General features: G+C 40.3%; 1 pseudogene; it reads left to right on the forward strand.

The window, feature by feature from the left end:
• The first annotated feature begins 593 nt into the window (after positions 1–593).
• Positions 594–2,131, forward strand: LOC127668166 (uncharacterized; annotated as a pseudogene).
• Positions 2,132–13,913: the final 11,782 nt, after the last annotated feature.

Below are 13,913 nucleotides of genomic sequence, written 5' to 3' on the forward strand. Positions count from 1 at the left end.
CATAAGTACTGTGGGTTTTGTTTCCCTGCGTGCAGCAGAACTCCAGGGAGGCTTTCAGCCTCTTGATTCAGTTGCTCTGCATGATACAGTGCCCCGTGGAAGTCTTCAGACTTTGGTGTCAGTTGTCCAGTTGCCTTGTTGCAGAACTCCTGGGTTGTGATTAGACTGTGGTGTCAGTTGCCCTGTGTGCCACAGAACACCTGTGAAGTCTTTAGGCTTTTTTTCATGGGCATAGGTAGACTAGCTAGTGGTCTGTCCCAACAAAATTTCACACCCAGGGGGTAGGATCTGGAAAATTGAAACATTGGAAATGAACATCCAATTGCCAGCCTACCTGGACTGGCAATCTCTTCTTCATACTGGAGCTAAATGCATATTTATTTCAATACTGAAAATACTTATAAGATTTGGAAAAAGAGGCAGTTGGTCAGAAAGAATGAAGTTCCTGTCTGATTCCTGCTCTGTAACAGTCCAAACCAAATGCTAGGTAGGCAGGATGCGTAAATCAGTGCTCTCTGTATCTTTTCTGATGTGTTTTCTTTTACCAGATTCTCCAGTACGGGAACATATTCCAATAAGTTTGGAACACACATATGGCCGAAGGTCCCTCCTTGTATACAAAATTCCAAATGTCTTCAAATGCACCCATAGAAACCGGATCCCAAACGCTTCAAAAGCCTGCAAGAAACTTACCTTTTCAAATGTGTCACAGTCTTCTATTGACCCCCATCAAGTCCAATGCAATCAAGTCTTTGAGTCCCTGAAAGGGACCTACATCTTCAAGAGTTCCAAGAACCATCAAGAAAATCAGGTATCCCAATGCAACTAGATCCTGTAATGGGCCAATGTTTTCCTACTTTTAGAAAACCCTCAGGGAATCCAAATTATCACATACATAAGTGAAATCTGTTTTCCATGTTCTCATAGGGTCTGTGGCAGTCAGATAAATATGGTGACCGTCAATCTTGCCCTGTGACTTCAAGAAAGCTTCGAAAGGAATACATTGTGTACTCCAAAAAACAAAAGTGCCTGCTGCAAGAACATTTTGATAAGTGCCAGTCCCCAGACCAGGGTCACTGTGTGGAGCTTGCAGAATTAGTTGGTGTAACAGAGATGGAGATCAAGGTCTGCTTCTCTCTTTTCCCTCAGTCCACCAGCAACAAGCTCCCCTTTCCCATCAATAACTTTAATTTTGCTCTTAAATGCTTTAGGGTATTGTTTATAGTTTGAGGTGGTGGATATTTATGCAACAAATGCTGGGCCTCAAATTTTCTATCAACCTGGTACCAATATAGAAGAACGTTGTTTCCATGCAGGGTCTCAGAAACCTACACATCAGAGCTCCTTCTAAAACACAGGGCACACTTCTTCAATCTCCCCACTCCTTTGGGGTCTGGTCATACACAATCTACCTTATTATAATATCTTAGCCATCTTGAGTTTCCTGCCTCTTTGTTTCTGACATGTGAAGCATTGCTATACCTTTTATCCAAAATATTCAACTTGTGGTCCAGTTAGGGGAAAACACGTATTCTTCTGATGTTTTCTTTCTTTTCCAGATCTTGTTTAAGAACAGCCAAGCTAAGTACAAACGGATGACTCTCCAGAATATTACAGAAGCTCTGCCAGAGACCAATGGAAGTTGTAAAGCTGTTTTTGAATCAACCCACTTTCCTGGTTCCATACCTCTTGTTGCTGCTGAGAATGGAGAGTCCATGTGTTCAGGCATATTTGGTGAGGATTCAGTTCCCAAAATCAACTGCATCCAGAAATCTTTCTGAATCATTATCAGGCCAGTGACAGAGAAAGTTGTAGTCAGCAAGAAGATCTGCTTTTGGCCATGCTCCCATTACAACTTGGGATTCTGGTCAATCAGCAGCAGTTGAAGCCCGGACTGATCTAGCAGTGACTGAAGCTCCAGATGGCCTAGAATCTGCCATCCATGGCCTAGAGGAGGCTCAATGTTCAGGACGATCTGCAGAGGAACTCTGGCAAAGAATACTTGAAGACTTTGACAAATCTGAGGACTGGCTTACTCTAAATTACACCCCAACTCCAAGTTACATCTCTCAGCATCTTGATCATTCCGGGCCTTTACAGTCATGAAGAAGTATGTTATGTAAACACTTAATCTCAGTATTTGGGGAAATTAACCAAGCCTATCTGTAGAAGTTTTGTACCTCTGTGGTTTACACAGAGGGGTTGTTTCAAAGTCACTGTAATTATTCATTCTTCATTGTTAGATTATGTTCTCATTAAGTAAAAGGAGAAAATAGTTACTGTAAAATTATTTTATTGCATTATATTATTCATTTACATTCCGGTTACTACTGCATATGTCCCACTGACCTATAGTTCTTCATCTGACACATTATGTAAAGATTTCCCATAATATTTTTAATAATTTTATATTTACTATGATAGTATCACATAATATAATGGGAGATTAAGAAATTAACAAAAAGAAAAATCAGGATAAATTGTCCTTGCCGTTTTTGTTTACAGCATGGAGTCAGAAAATGGAACAAATTAAGATGACTAGGGAAATATTCTAAAACCACCTCAAGGGAGGCAAAGTTACATAATATTAGGACTCAAACACTATATTAGATATTACCTAATTATGCTATAAATAAAAATGACACTCAAAAGTTATTCTATTGAGTATAACAATTTATACGTGAAATATACAGCAATTTGTTTTCGCAGAAAGCAACAGGTCAGCTCTTAGGCATTTCCGTTGTGCAGTGACTAGAAAATATTGATACAACTAGGCAGCTCTTCTTTACTAGTAAGCTTCTCAGAGCTAGCTTATAACAGCTTAATAGAGAGCTAACATTTCAGGTTTCAGAAGGCAGCAATAATTCTATTCTAGCTTTTATACTAAATGCTTACTATATTTAGGGTGACAATTGAAGCATATTAAGTGAAGGTCATTACAGAAGAGTGGATGCAAAAAATGTGGTATATCTACACAATGGAGTACTATTCAGCCATTAGAAACAATGAATTCATGAAATTCTTAGGCAAATGGATGGAGCTATAGAACATCATACTAAGTGAGCTAACCCAGACTCAAAAGGTGAATCATGGTATGCACTCACTAATAAGTGGATATTAACCTAGAAAACTGGAATAGCCAAAACATAATCCACACATCAAATGAGGTACACGAAGAAAGGAGGAGTGGCCCCTCGTTCTGGAAAGACTCAGTGAAGCAGTATTCAGCAAAACCAGAACGGGGAAGTGGGAAGCGGTGGGTGGGAGGACAGGGGAAGAGAAGGGGTCTTACGGGACTTTCGGGGAGTGGGGGGGCTAGAAAAGGGGAAATCATTTGAAATGTAAATAAATTATATCGAATAAAAAAAATTAAAAAAAAAGATTTAATGACAGTCATTACAGTCTCTTGCAATGTACACACAACTGCATAGTGCTTTTGTGGAACGAAAATAGTGTTGATTAATTGGATTTTACATACTCACACAGAGAAAACTTAAAAAATAACTATCAAAGGCAATCATTCTAAATGTACTATGCTGATGTACTAAAATCAAAGTATTCCACAGAACTGAAGCACATGGCTACCAGAGTGCTTTGTTCTGGGAGAAAGCTGACCAGTTCTCAGGGACAGCTTAGCCTACACCATTTATCCTAATGACCATGGCTTATATAAAAACATCAGGTTCCCAGTAAAGAACCAAGTCTAGGAATGTCAGTAAATCTTTTGAGCATTTTACATCTCTAAAACCTGGCTAAGGCTACACACCTATCTTAAAATCTCAAGCTGAAATCAGATAGAGTGAAGTTCCTGGCTATGATAGAAAATAGAAAGGTCTCCAAGCATCATATTCTCTCCAGCTCCAGGAAAGCATCATGTGAGAAATAGAGAAGTAGCCAAAGAGGAAAGCTGGAAACATTCAGCTGTGATGTGATGCACTGTACAAGGTATTTAAAGTTCAGGACTGGAGTGAACCATCAGGCTTTTCATAATTCTGGGAGCCATCCATTTAATAATATGTTCCAAGATAAAAGAAGGAATGATTGTGATGGTAACCACAGTCCCACCTTTTGACAGTCTATCTGCAGTCTGAGCATCCTTCAAGCCACTGACATTCTGTCCCTTGATCTCACAGATGTGGTTGTCAGTTAGAAGGCTATTACTGGTAGCAGAATTATCCTTCACTATGGATGAGATTTTAACACTTCTAACGATAAAGCAAATATCCAGGTGATGCACAGAGATAGCAGACACACAGAAGTGTGGAGAAGCCAGAGAGCACAGCTAGGAGAATCCCTGTTGCTCAGAGGATCATGTCCAGAACTCTCAGTCAGGAACCTTTTGGTTTCTATCTCCAGCTGGGGACCATCCTGTACCACAGAGTGCCATATCCATGTGGCTCAGGGAGATAGCTAACCATCTAGTAGTGCAGAAAAGCCTGAGATGACAGGTACGACCAGCCCTTCTGCTCAGAGGAACCAGGCCAAAATCCTGAGGACACAAGAGGCCAGGAACAGTCTGGGACAGGAGATTTCTGATTTTTGTCTGCACCCAGAGCAGACTCTGGGCCACAGAATTACGTACACAAATACCACCACAAGAGAGTTAGTCTTCCAGGAGTGCCTACAAACCTGTGTGCAAGGGTGAGGCCACCACCCTTCTTCAAATTTCTGAACAAAGAGGGACCTGCCAAGAGCCATCAGGACACAGGAATCAAGGATCATCTGGGGAGAGGATACTTCTGATTTCTGTCTTCACACCAGAGTTCACACAGTATCACAGCTCTCTATACCTAAATCACTCCCAGAGGTAATGTGTCTCCCAGGAGAACAGATAAACAGGCTTGCAGGACAGATAAACCACAGTCAGAGAGATCAAGACCAGCTAGCCCCAGAGATAACCAGATGGCAAAAAACAAATGTAAGAACAGTGCCAACAAACCAAGTCAACATGGCACCATCTGAACCCAGTTCTCCCACAACAGCAAATCCTGGACACCCCAACACTCCAGAAAAACAAGATTTGGATTTAAAATCACATCTCATGATGCTGATAGAGGACTTCAAAAAGGACATAAATAATTCCCTTAAATAAACACAGGAGAACATGTGTCAACAGGTAGAGGCCCTGAAAGAGAAAACACAAAACTCCCTTAAGGAATTACAGGAAAACACAAACAAACAGGTGAAAGAACTGAACAAAACCATCCAGAATCTAAAAATGGAAATAGAAACAACAATGAAATCACAAGCAGATACAACTCTGGTGATAGAATACCTTGGTAAGAATTCAAGAGACATAGATACAAGCATAGCAACAGACTACAAGAGTTAGATAAAAAAATCTCAGGTGCTGAATATACCATAGAAAGAAACTCAACAGTCAATGAAAATGTAAAATGCAAAAACCATGTTACCCATAGCATTCAGGATATTCAGCCCATAATGAGAAGACCAAACCTAAGGACTACGGGTATAGAGGAGAGCAAAGATTTACAACTTAATGGACCAGTAAATATCTTCAACAAAATTGTAGAAAAAAAACTTCCCTAACCTAAAGAGAGAGACGCCCGTGAACATACAAAAAGCCTACAGAACTCAACAGACTGGACAAGAACAGAAATTCCTCCTGTCACATAATAATCAAAACACCAAATGCACTTTACAAAGAAAGAATATTAAAACCAGTAACGGAAGGTCAAATTTATCAGAATTACACCAGACTTCTCACCAGAGACCATGAAAGCTAGAAGATCTTGGGCAGATTTCATACAGATCATAATAGAAAACCAATGCCAGCCCAGACTAAACTCTCATCACTTTACATGGAAAAACCACAATAAATCAGAATTTACCCAATATCTTTCCACAAATCCAACTGTACAAAGGATAATAGAAAGAAAATGCCAACACAAGGAGGGAAACTACACCCTAGAAAAAGCAAATAATAATCTTCAACACATCCAAAAGAGGAAAAGTACTCAAACTTAAAAATTACATCAAAAATAACAGGGAGAAACAATCATTTTTCCTTAATATCTCTTAACCTCAATGGACATAATTTACCAATAAAAAGACATAGACGAAGAGACTGGATATGTAAACAGGACCCAGCATTTTGCTACATAGAAACCCATTTCAGTGACAAAGACAGGCACTATTTAAGAATCAAAGGATGGAAAACTCTTTTCCAAGCAAATGGTCCCAAGAATCAAGCTGGAGTGGCCATTCTTATATCAGATAAAATTGACTTTTGACCAAAAGTTGTCAAAAAAGATAAGGAGGGACACTTCATACTGGCCAAAGGAAAGGTCTACCAAGATGAACTCTCCATTCTTAATATCTATGCTTCGAATGCAAGGGCACTCACATTCATAAAAGAAACTTTACTAAAGTGCAAAGGATACATTGAACCCCACACAATAATAGTGGGAGACTTCAACACACCACTGTCAAAACTGGACAAGTCATGGAACCAGAAACTAAACAGAGATACAGTGAAACTAACTGAAGTTATGGAACAACTGGATCTAATAGATATTTATAGAACATTCCATCCTAAAGCAAAAGAATATACCTTCTTCTCAGCACCTCATGGTACCTTCTCCAAAATTTACCATATAAATAGTCACAAAACAGGCCTCAACAGATATAGAAATATTGACACTATTCCATGTATCTTATCAGATCAGCATGACCTAAGGCTGTTCGTAAGCTCAAACAAAAGCAATGGAAAACACACATACACATGGACATTGAGCAGTGCTCTTCTTAATGATAGCTTGGTCAAGGAAGAAATAAAGAAAGAAATTAAAGACTTTTTAGAATTCTATGAAAATGAAGATACATCATACCAAAATTTATGGGACACAATGAAAGCAGTGCTAAGAGGAAAACTCATAGCTCTGTATGCCTCCAAAAAGAGAAAGAAGAGAGCATACACTAACAGCTTGACAGTGCACTTGAAGGCTCTAGAACAAAAGGAAGCAAATACCCCCAAGAGGAGTAGACTGCAGGAAATAATCACACTTAGAGCCAAAATCAACCAAGCAGAAACAGAAAGAACTATAAAAAGAATCAACAAAATAAGGAGCTGGCCATTTGAAAAATCAACAAGATAGATAAACCCTTAGCCAGACTAACCAGGGGGCACAGAGACAGTATCCAAATTAATAAAATCAGAAATGAAAAGGAAGACATAGCAAGAGAAACCGTGGAAATTCAAAAAATTTTCAGATCCTACTAGAAGAGTTTATACTCAAAAAAAATTGAAAACCTTGATGAAATGGATAACTTTCTAGATACATACCAGGTGCCAATGTTAAAACAGGATCAGGTAACCATCTCAATAGTTCCATAAGCCCTGAGGAAATAGAAGCAGCCATTAATAGTTTCCCTTCAAAAAAGAAAAAAAAGTCCAGGACAAGATGGGTTTAGTGGGGAATTCTATCAGATCTTCAAAGAAGGGTTAATACCAATACTCTTCAAACTTTTCCATGAAATAGAAACTCAAGGAATACTACCCAACTCATTCTATGAAGCAACAATCACGCTTATACCTAAATCAAATAAAGACCAAACAAAGAAGGAGAACTTCAGACCAATCTCCCTCATGAACATTGATGCAAAAATACTGAACAAAATCCTGGCCAACCGAATGCAAGTATGCATCAGAACTATAATTCACCACAATCAGGTAGGCTTCATCCCAAGGATGCAGGGATGGTTCTATATGCAGAAATCTGTCAATGTAACTTACTACATAAACAAACTAAAGGAAAAAACACATAGTCATTTCATTAGATGCTGAAAAGGCTTTGGACAAAATTCAGCATTCATTCATGGTAAAAGTCTTGGGGCGAATGGGAATCCAAGGCCCATACCTAAACATAGTGAAAGCAATATACTGCAAACTGGTAGCCAACATCAAACTAAACGAAGAGAAACTTGAGGCAGTCCCACTAAAATCGGGGACCAGACAAGGCTGCCTTCTCTCTCCCTATCTATTCAATATAGTGCTTGAAGTACTAGCCAGAGTAATAGGGCAGCAAAAAGAGGTAAAGGAATACATATTGGAAAGGAAGAAGTCAAATTATCACTATTTGCAGATGATAGGATAGTATACTTAAGCGACCTGAAAACTTCCACCAAAGAACTCCTAAAGCTGACAAACAACTTCGGCAAAGTGGTTGGATATAAAATTAACTCAAGCAAATCAGTAGCCTTCCTCTACTCAAAGGATAAAGAAGATGAGAAAGAATTTATGGAAATTACACCTTTCACAATAGTCCCAAATAATATCTCATACCTAGGTGTGACCCTGAGGAAGCAAGTGAAGAGACTATATAATAAGAACTTTAAGCCTCTGAAGAGAGAAATTGAAGAAAGTCACAGAAGATGGAAAGATCTCCAATGTTCAAGTATTGGCCAGATCAATAGAGTAAAAATGGCCATCTTGCTGAAAGCAATCTACAGATTCAATGCAATCCTCATCAATATTCCAAATAAACACTGAGATTCCACCTTACACCAGTCAGAATGGCTAAGATAAAAAACTCAGGGGACAGCAGATGCTTAAGAGGATGTGGGGAAAGGAATACTTCTCCATTGTTGGTCGGATTGCAAGCTGGTAAAACCACTCTGCAAATCAGTTTTGCAAGTCCTCAGGAAATTAGACATAGTACTACATGTGGACCAAGCTATACCACTCCTGGGCATATACCCAGAAAGTGCTCCTACATGTAATAAGGATACATGCTCCACTATGTTCAGAGCTGCTTAATTTATAATATCCAGAAGCTGGAAAGAACCCAGATGTACCTCAACAGAGGAATGGATAAGGAAACTGTGGTGTATTTACACAATGGAGTACTATTCAGCTATTAAAAACAATGAATTCATGAAATTCTTAGGCAAATAGATGGAACTAGAAAGTGTCATCTTGAGTGAGGTAACACAGTCACAAAAGAAGGCACATGGTATGTAGCCACTAATAAGTGAATGCTAGTCCAAAAGCTCAAAATAAACAATTTATAATTCACCTAGCACAGGAAGTTCAAGAAGGAGGACTTAGGTGAGGGTCCTATGGTTTCTCTGAGAAAGGGAACAAAATACTCACAGGAGCAACAAGGGAGGCAATGTGTGGAGCAGAGTCTGAAGCAAAGGCCCCCCAACGAGTGCCCTACGAGGAGATTCATCCTATAAACAGTCACCAAACCCCAACACTATGACTAGAAGCATGTACCAAAAGGAGCATGCCATGGCTGTCTCCAGAGGTCCCCGCCGAAGCCTTACAAATACAGAGGTAGAAACTAGCAACCAACTATTGTACTGATCTTGGTGTCCCCAACAGAGGATCTGGAGGGTGGGCTGGAGGAGCTGAAGGGGTATATAGCCCCATGGGAAGAGCAATTACTTCAGACACCCAGACACCCCAAGACTCCCAGGGACTGAACCATCAACGAAGGGGTGCACATGGTTCCAGCCAAAAATGTGGCAGAGAAATGCCTTGTTGGGCATCAGGGGGAGGAGTGGTCTTTGGTCAGGAAAAGGCTCAATAGAGGCCCCAACAAAGGGAAACATGGACGGGGAGGTAGGAGGGGGGGAGGTGGGAATGTATCTGGTACAGGGACATATACATGGAGGCAGGAGGTAGGAGGAGGAGTAGGGGATCTTTGGGGAAGGGCGGCTTTTGGGAGGGGGGATATTGGGAAAGGTTTTACCATTGGCAATGTAAATGAAGAAGATACTCAATAAAAAAATTAAAAAAAATAGCTGAGTAGTACTTCATTGTGTAAATATACCACATTATCTGTATCCATTCCTCATTGGAAGGACATTTGGGTTCTTTCCAGCTTCTGGCTATTATACATAAGACTGCTATGAACATAGTGGAGCATGTGTCCTTATTACGTGTTGGAGCATCTTCTAGGTATAGGCCTAGGAGTGGTATAGCTGGTTACTCAGGTAGTACTATGTCTAATGTTCAGAGGAACCACCAAACTGATTTCTGTTGTGGTTGTACTAGTTTGCAATCCCACCAGCAACGGAGGAGTCTTCCTCTATCTCCACATCCTCACCAGCCTCTGCTGTCTCCTGAGTTTTTGATTGTAGACATTCTGACTGGTGTGAGATGGAACCTCAGGGTTGTTTTGATTCATATTTCCATGATAACTAGGGCTGTTGAACATTTATTTAGGTGCTTCACAGCCATTCAAGTTTACTTAGTTGAGAATTCTGTTTAGCTCTGTATCCCAATTTTAATAGGATTGTTTTACTCTCTGGAGTCTAACTTCTTGAGTTCTTTGTAACATTTATATTAGCTCTTTGTCAGCTATAAGACTGAGAAAGATCTTTTCCCAATCTGTTGGTTGCTATTTTTAGGTCAATAGGTTGTTGTCCTATTGACAGTGTCCTTTGCCTTACAGAAGCTTTGCAGTTTTATGATATCCCATTTGTTGATTCTTGTTCTTAGAGCATAAGACATTTGTGTGCTGTTCAGGAAATTTTCCCCAGTGCATATGTGTCCAAGGCTCTACCCCAGGTTCTCCTCTACAAGCTTCAGTGTATCTGGTTTTATGTAGAGGTCTTGATCCACGTAGACTTGAGCTTTAAAAAGGATATAAGAAAGGGTAGATTTCCATTTTTCAACATGCTGATCTACAGTTGATTGAGCACCATTTGTTAAAAATGCTATCATTTTTCCACTGGATGTTTTAGGTCCTTTGTCAAAGATCAAGCAAGCATAGGTATGTGGGTTCATTTCTGGATCTTCAGTTCCATTTCATTGATCTTTGATCAATATACTGTCTTTGTACCAATATCATACAGTTTTTATCACTATTACTCTGTAGTAGAGCTTGATATCAGGAATGGTGATTCCACCAGAAGTTTGTTTGTTGTGGAGAATAATTTTAGCTATCCTGGGTTTTTTGTAATTGCAAATGAATTTGCAGATTGCTCCTTTTAGTTCTATGATGAAATGATTTGGAATTTTGATAGAGATTGCATTGAATCTGTATATTGCTTTTGGCAATTTGGCCATTTTTCCTACATTAATCCTTCCAATCCATGATCATGGGAGATCTTTCCATCTTCTGAGATCTTCTATGATTTTTTTCATCAGAAGCTTGAAGTTCTTGTCATACAGATCTTTCACTTCCTTGGTTAGAGTCACACCAAGATATGTAATATTATTTTTTACTATCGTGAAGGGTGTTATTTCCATAATTTCTTTTACAGCTTGATTATTCTTCGAGTAGAGGAGGGCTACACATTTGTTTGATTTCATTATATTTCCAACCACTTTGCTGAAATTCTTCATCAGCTGCAGGAGCTCTCTGTTGGAATTTTTTGGATCGCTTAAGTAAACTATCATATCATCTGCAAATATTGATAATTTGACTTCTTCCTTTCTAATTTGTATCCCTTTGACCTCCTTTTCTTGCCTAATTACTCTAGCTAGTACTTCAAGTACTATATTGAATAAATGTGGAGAGAGAGGACAGCCTTGTCTAGTTCCCAATTTTAGTGGGATTGCTTCAGTTTCTCTCCATTTCATTTGATGTTAGCTGATACTACAAGAGGACACCTTTATGCCACTCCTAGGCATATGCCCAGAGGATTCCCCAGCATGTAATAAGGAAACATGCTCCACTATGTTCATAGCAGACCTATTGATAATAGCCAGTAGCTGAAAAGAACCCAAATGTCCCTCAACAGAGGAATGGATACAGAAAATGTGGCATATTACACAATGGAATACTAATCAGCTATTAAAAACAATGAATTCAGGTGGCATCGGCAGCAGCAGCTCATCCAACAGAAGGGCTACCATCGGTGGAACCAAGACAACAGGGTCCTGGCAGGCTCTGTGCCTGCTACCATTGACCATCGCTGGCTATCCGGGTTGCAGGCAGCGGAGTTACAGTGCTTTTCACCGCACTGATGATACATCAAAACTCTGCCTCCCGCCAGTCAGTTACGACAGGCTCTCTGCCGTTTTGGCTCTCAGACACAAAAGAAAACCGACTTCCCGAGGTATGCAGACTTAGCCTGAGGCCAATATCGCGGGGGTCTAAGCCCCACAGGTTTTGGCCTGCACCCAGGCCCTGAGCTGTTTTGGGGGTCATCGGTGTGCCAACCCAGCCAGGAGGTTGTTTGCCCAGCAGTCTGTCCCAGCACTTACTTTAAGTACATGCTGCCATTTTGGCTACAGGACGCCAGAGAGTTCTAGCAGGCAAAGCCAGCTAACAGTCATAACCCAAGGCCAATGTCGCAGGGGTCTAAGCCCAACAGACACCCAATACCCAGGCACTGAGCTGTCCGGTGGGCCATCTGTGAGCCAACCTGGCCAGGAGGTGGTTAGCCCAGCAGACTGTCCTGGGACTTGTGGAGGGTGCACACAGTGCCATCTTGGCTATGTGACAGAACGAGTTAGCTGTTATAGGCAAACATTGCGCAGGTCTAAGCCTGTCAGGCTTTTGCCTGGACTCAGGGCCTGAGTAGCTAGGCTAGCCTTGTGTGCACCAACCCGGTTGGGGGATTGGCTGACCGGCAGAGTGATCAGCACTTGGAAAAAGTCCCTGCAGCACACACCATCAGTACTCCCTGAAGAGCATCACCTCGCTCACAGAGACAATCTCGGGCAAGACACACTAGGGCTCCAAGGGCACCCAAGAGGAGGGCAGCACATCAGCAATCTGTGACAGGGGAAACATAGCCATCCAGTGTTGAGAAAATAGATTTGCAGCCTCCCAGGAGGCTCAAACACAAGACAGAGACAAGACCAACTAACATCAGAGATAACAAGATGGCAAAAGGCAAACATAGGAACGACAACAACAGAAATCTAGGCAATATGGCAGTGTCTGAACCAAACTCTCCAACAACGGCAAGTCCTGGATACCCCAACACACCAGAAAAACAAGATTTGGATTTAAAAACATTGGTCATGATGCTGCTAGAGGAACACAAAAAGGTCATAAATGAATCTCTTAAAGAAATACAGGGGGACATGAATAAGTTAGAAACCCACATAATGGAAACACAAAAGTCACTTAAAGAAATTCAGGAGAATAAGGCTCAGGAGATAGAATCCAATAAAGAAGACACACACACACACACTAAAAAAAGAAAGCAAAAAAAAAAAAAAAAACTTATAGAAACACAGGAGAAATGGAGTCATGAAAAGTCAATGAAAGAGGAAACATAAAAATCTCTTAAAGAATTAAAGAAAAACACAAACAAACAAATGAAGGAACTGAGAAAAAACATCCTGGATCTAAAAACAGAAGTAGAAACATCTAAGAAATCACAAAGGGAGACAACTTTGGAGATGGAAAACCTGGGGAAGAAATCAGGGGCCATAGATGCAAATATCAACAACAGAATACAAGAGATGGAAGAAAGAAACTCAGACGCAGAAGATACCAGAGAAACCATTGACTCAGCAGTCAAAGAAAATGCAAAATTCAAAAAGCTTGTATCCCAGAACACCCAGGAAATCCAGGACACAATGAGAAGACCAAACCTAAGGATTATAGGTATAGATGAGAGTGAGGATTTACAACTGAAAGGGCCAGCAAATATCTTAAACAAAATTATAGAAGAAAACTTCCCTAACCTAAAGAGAGAGATGCCCATGAATACACAAGAAGCCTACAGAACTCCAAACAGACTGGACCTGAGCAGAAATATTTCCTGTCACATAATAATCAAAACCCCAAATGTACTAAAGAAAGAATATTAAAGGCAGTAAGAGAAAAGGGTCAAGGAATATATAAAGGAAGACCTATGAGAATCACACTAGACTTCTCACCAGAGACCATGAAAGATGGACGATCTTGGGCAGAGCTCATTCAGACTCAAAAAGAACACAAATGCCAGCCAAGACTACTATACCAAGCAAAACACTT

The sequence above is a fragment of the Apodemus sylvaticus genome, chromosome 1 (genome assembly GCF_947179515.1).
Source record: "Apodemus sylvaticus chromosome 1, mApoSyl1.1, whole genome shotgun sequence".
Classification (NCBI taxonomy): Eukaryota; Metazoa; Chordata; class Mammalia; order Rodentia; family Muridae; genus Apodemus; species Apodemus sylvaticus.